The following is a 6,000-nucleotide window of genomic DNA, read 5'->3' on the forward strand; positions in this document are numbered from 1 at the left end:
CCTGCAACTGCCAAAAACAAACAGAGGCCCAAAACACCACCACTCCTTATAACACACCCACCCAAACTTCAAACACAGCCACACCCACCAATGGACCAATGAAAAGGGCCCACACACACAAACCATGAGCCTTTGCAACAGACTCACTGCTGCCAGACACCACAGAACCATACTACAAGCTTCACCACACCTTACACTTGCACACCTTCACACAACCACCTTCACAAACACCCCCTCATCACATTCACACACACACACCTGCACAACCACACCCACACACCCACAACCATCCACACAACCCCCCCACCATCCACACCCACACCCCTCACCATGCCCACTAACAAGAATCCAAAGTTCAGTAACCGAGAGTTGGAGGTCCTTGTTGATGAAATCCTCAGAGTCGAGCCACAGCTCTTTGGAACATTGGTCAGACAGACCAGCATGGCAGCAAAAACAGCCATGTGGCAGACCATCGTCGATGCTGTGAATGCTGTTGCGGACACCAGAAGGACTAGGCAGGAATGCCAAGCCAGGTGGTACGATCTGCGGAGGAGGGTCCGAGCCAAGATGCTGGAGGAACACAACCAGGCCAACGCCACTGGAGGAGGGCCCTCCCACAGACCCGTACACTACCAGCCCTGGGAGGAGAGGGTGATGGCCATACAGCCGGTGGAGGCAGTCGAAGGATTAGGAGGACTCCGAGACCCGGGTGAGTACACGAACAACGCACCTCACATGGGGGGGACCTCATCCACAACCAAAATCACTAACAGGCACGCAACCACCCCAACCTATCGCATGACTCAACCACACTCCATGAACACGCACATGCCACTGCCGCCACCATGCCCCATGCACCCAGCTGGACAATGTCAAGTCACAGGCCACAGAAGACACCAACACATGACACGGTAACCCGGATGGCGTGAGGGTGGGCCCCAAAAATCACATAGTGCAACTCAGAAGCAGACAACAACACCCTCTGCCCATATGGCCCAGGTCACATCCAGACAAACAGTGTGTCCCCACACAGGGAAGACTCGCCAGCAAATGGCGGACGCCTTGCATCAACACATGGGGGTGAAGGCACTGTTTTGCACATGACAGCAGCTAATGAACAGCCAACACTGTGAAAGAGTGGCAGCACACACAACCACAGCAGCAGCGCACACACAGACACTACACCCAATGGGTGCCTGGAGATCAGAAACAAACTCACATCAACAAGCCAAGGGCCATTCAAAGGACTGGAAAAAGTGTGTGTCTAGGAAGCTGGTCTGAGGTGACAGAGGGTGACACACAGAGGGAGGGAGAGGGGGACAGAGAGGGAGGGAGAGGGGGACAGAGAGGGAGGGAGACACAGGGACACGGACAGAGGGAGGAGGCTGACACACGGAGGGAGGGAGAGGGGGCCAGAGAGGGAGGGAGACACAGGAAGACGGACAGAGGGAGGAGGCTGACACACAGAGGGAGGGAGAGGGGGACAGAGAGGGAGGGAGAGGGGGACAGAGAGGGAGGGAGACACAGGGACACGGACAGAGAGAGGAGGCTGACACACGGAGGGAGGGAGAGGGGGACAGAGAGGGAGGGAGACACAGGGACACGGACAGAGGCAGGAGGCTGACACACAGAGGGAGGGAGAGGGGGACAGAGAGGGAGGGAGACACAGGAAGACGGACAGAGGGAGGAGGCTGACACACAGAGGGAGGGAGAGGGGGACAGAGAGGGAGGGAGAGGGGGACAGAGAGGGAGGGAGACACAGGGACACGGACAGAGGGAGGAGGCTGACACACGGAGGGAGGGAGAGGGGGACAGAGAGGGAGGGAGACACAGGGACACAGACAGAGGGAGGAGGCTGACACACAGAGGGAGGGAGAGGGGGACAGAGAGGGAGGGAGACACAGGAAGATGGACAGGGGGATGGAGGCTGACACACAGAGGGAGGGAGAGGGGGACAGAGAGGGAGGGAGAGGGGGACAGAGAGGGAGGGAGAGGGGGACAGAGAGGGAGGGAGACACAGGGAGAGCAAATCAGCCGTGTGGTGTGTGGGAATGTCTGCTCGTCAGCAGGTAGACTGCGTGCATGTAGCCAAGGGTGGCCAGTGCCAGAACCCCCCCTCTTCACCATGGCAAAACACAGGGCCATGTCACAACCTGTTCACGAGCACAACGTCAGCTACCTGCATTATATAAGTGTGTGGATCCACTCCATGTGCACATGTACAGTGCTACACAGAAGGCGCCAATGCATGGCTCGCCACACCTGCCCACTCCACTGCTGACTGCAGTCACACTTGACGCAGCAAGTAAGACTGTGCCACACATAGTTAAAGGGGCCAAAGTGCTGCACAAGGGACACACCCATGCACAAGTGCACTGTGAGTGGAATGCAAGACAGATCCTAATTCCAAGAGGAAAATTGCCAACTTTGAAACTGATGAAACATGGATGTTGCATGGACCGAAATTAACATTGTCTCTCTCACACACAGGTCAACGTCGTGGTTCACCCCCCAACACTGGGGGGGAAGACTCACAGGACCCGGATCTGCGGGAGCCCGATCCCACCGGCAGCGACGACTCTCACCCCTCTGTGGACGACCCCGACCGACCTGGCCCCTCTGGTGTCCAACCACCTGCAGCACCTGCGTCAGGTACAACTGTGCCAACCACCACCCCCACTCCTGCCACATCCCAGGAGACACCCAGGATCCCTGCCCCACCACCACAATGCAGCCAGGCTGGCCAGGAGGGACACGGTGTCCCGGGCACATAGGAGGAGGCAGGCGACAACGCCAATGCCACCCCTCAGGGGTCCCGGAGACCCGATGTACCCACAAGGGCAGGCCAGGTGCAAGTGGGCAGGGGTGGTGGGAGTGGAGGACGGCGGAGGCGCGAGCCTGACCAGTTGGCTGGGGAACCGGTATTTTCCCATGTCCGTAACATCATGGACACATACCGGCAGGACACCACGGGCATGGCCCAGGTTGTGTCCACCCTCAATGAGATCAAGGGGACCCTCGATGAGATGAAGACCCAGCAGGCCCAGCAACATGCGGAGCAACATGCCTGTCTACTGCAACACCAACGGAGGATGGAGGACAGACAGGCTGAGCAAGTGACGGTGTTCCAGGGGATTCACAATACACTCCGTCGGATGGCCGACAACATGGGCAACCCTCCCTGTGCCAGACGGCGTAGAACATCACCACCCACAGGGAGGGATCAGGAGGAGGAGGAGACATCCGACGGAGCATCCCAAACATCGTCACGGCCTGCTTCTGAGGGTCCCCGCAGGAGGCCGGGTCGTCCACGGAAAGGACCGTGAGGGTCGGCGCTACATCACCATCTCCCAGGACACCTGGCCTGGCACCTGGCCCACTGGAGCAACAGCATCACAGCATCAAGAGACATTCTCTGCCACATGGCCCTGCTGGTCACTGTCTGACCAATGTTGACAAAGACTGTGGCATGGACTATGAGGATTTCCAATGGCAAGGACACCAACTCCCCTACTGAACTTTGGATTCCAAACTCCCGGAAAGCCCCTCACTTTATCCCCCCCCCCAAAAATAAAAAAATCACACCATGAAGAGAAGATGCCTGCTGGTTGCATTATTACCTTACATGTGTGTTGTAAAGTCTAAACATGCCTGAGTTCTCTTTTGACTTCAACCATCCACACCCTGGGGCCTGAGTCTGGCACAGGACACACAGGACACAGTGTATTAGGCAAGACAGACATGGAGCACCATACACACCCGTGATGGGCCCAACCAGCTGAGGGGGTGGCCGCACAACCGTGCTGACAGACACATTGAGTACAGCAACAGTCATGCGCAGAGGTCAGGGATCATGTGGAGTGTCCTGGGGGGCACCCAGGTATGTGTAGACAGGTGGCAGAACCATGTCCTGCAAGCCTGAGTCCGGTGGATGCAGAGAATGGGGGCCTGGCCAACGTTGGATGCATGGGGATGGCACATGTCACAATACCCACACAGTCATGGACATCATGCCCAATACACAGTCTCAGCCCACACAGACAGCTTGCATCTTGCTACTCGACACATCGACACATAGCCACTATCCGGGAAAACCATGCCAGACATGCTGGATGCACCGTGGCAACACACCAGCATTGACTGAGAAGAGGCACCTTGGAGGCATAGGGACACCTTTATTAGTCATGTTTTCGGGATTGCAGAGGCAACTTGAAGTACACATGAACACTTCTTGCGGAGTAACATGCGGGTCCAACACTGGCACCCCCCTTCTGCAGCACAAATGCGTGTTAACCATGGAACTGGCACACACTTGTCGGCTAACAGCTAAACACCCACAGCTGCTCACGGAGAGACTGCCATACACCATTGATCCGCTGATGTGGAAGTCCCACACCATGTCAAGCCAATGCTAACCGTATGTGTCCGAGGGCAGTGTCACACACATTGATGCCATCATCACAATCCACTATCCCATCACTGATGACTGTCAACCAGTCAGACCATCTATTCAGGTGTACACAGCTGCATGTCGTGTCCCATGGTGATGCTACATGGCTGCAGAGGAACCAAACATCGACAGGGGCAGTGTGCATACATCGTGAACAACTGCCACACCCAATACACCCCTGATGCATCCCTTACCCTATGGAGACTTCCAAACGTGTCCATGCCTGTAATGCTGAGTCAGCCCACGATGACGTGTCCATGAGGAATAGCAGTGCCACAACAATGCAACCAGCAGACGGCATGCGCAAGTACCTGGGGAAGAGAGACACACAAGAAGTCAGCCACAAAAAGCACAGCCACTTGCATGTGCATTTACTCGACACATGTATGGATGACAACATGCTAGGTCACAATTATGACTGGGGAAATACAACCATCACTGCCACCATCACTCCAGTGACACACCCACACACACCTCTGACTCACGTGCCATACATGCAGGTGGAGACACACATCACAACACATGCCACACGGGGACCAATGCGTGCACACTCAGACACTGGTACTCACCACTAAGCAAAGAAGTCACGTATGAGCCGAGTCCGGATGTCCTCTTGCGGCTCCACATCCTCCACATCACTAGCCCCATTGCCAAGCCCTTCGTCCTCCACGGGTGGATGGTCCTCGTCATGTTGATCCAGGATGAGTGGCACAGCTTTCTCAACTGCCATGTTGTGCAGCATGCAGCAGACCATGAAGATTTTGCAGACCTTCGCAGGGGCATATGGGAGCGCGCAGCCGGTCTTGTGGAGGCACCGAAATCGGCTCTTCAGCAGGCCAAACGTCCTCTCTATCACTCGCCTTGTCCGGCCATGGGCGGTGTTGTAGCGGAGCTGGGCCGGCGTGATGGGGTTGCGGAGAGGTGTGAGCAGCCATGGCATGTTGGGATAGCCAGCGTCCCCTACATGGGAAGCACATGGACATCGTTAGAAGTGGTGAAGCGGTCGTGCTGGTAGGCTATGCAAAATACAGGACAGACAGACTGTACCCACAAACACATGCTCTTTCGTTGCGCAGCTGCATCATCATTTCAGGCATCCTGCTACGCCTCATGCCACTTAACCTTGACTTTACACTTAATATGTCAGACCATGCACCTCTATACTCAGATGAATATATAAAGAAGATCTGCGAAGGTCCCTCCCTCTGGAACGCTCTCCCTTTGAAACTCCGGACCTTTGGTGACCTGCTCTCCTTTCGCAAGGCCGCTAAAACTCATTTATTTTCTGAGCTTGGTTAAATCCTTCACTCCCCAATTTCTTAATAATTATTTCTGTCCCCCAGCTGTGTTGTGTTCGCCACCTTGTCGGTGCGCCGGGACGCTCCTTCGCTGGAGCAGCCGTGCGCAATACAAATAGCACTAACATAACATAACATAACATATTTACTGATGCCATTGACAACACTGCTAGCCCAAATATTTCCCTGTCAGAACAACTAGAAAAATGTAAGAAAAAGCAGATCCGTCTCCAACTTATGGTTCGTATGTTA

This window comes from Triturus cristatus, chromosome 4_1 (assembly GCF_964204655.1).
Source record: "Triturus cristatus chromosome 4_1, aTriCri1.1, whole genome shotgun sequence".
Taxonomy (NCBI): Eukaryota; Metazoa; Chordata; class Amphibia; order Caudata; family Salamandridae; genus Triturus; species Triturus cristatus.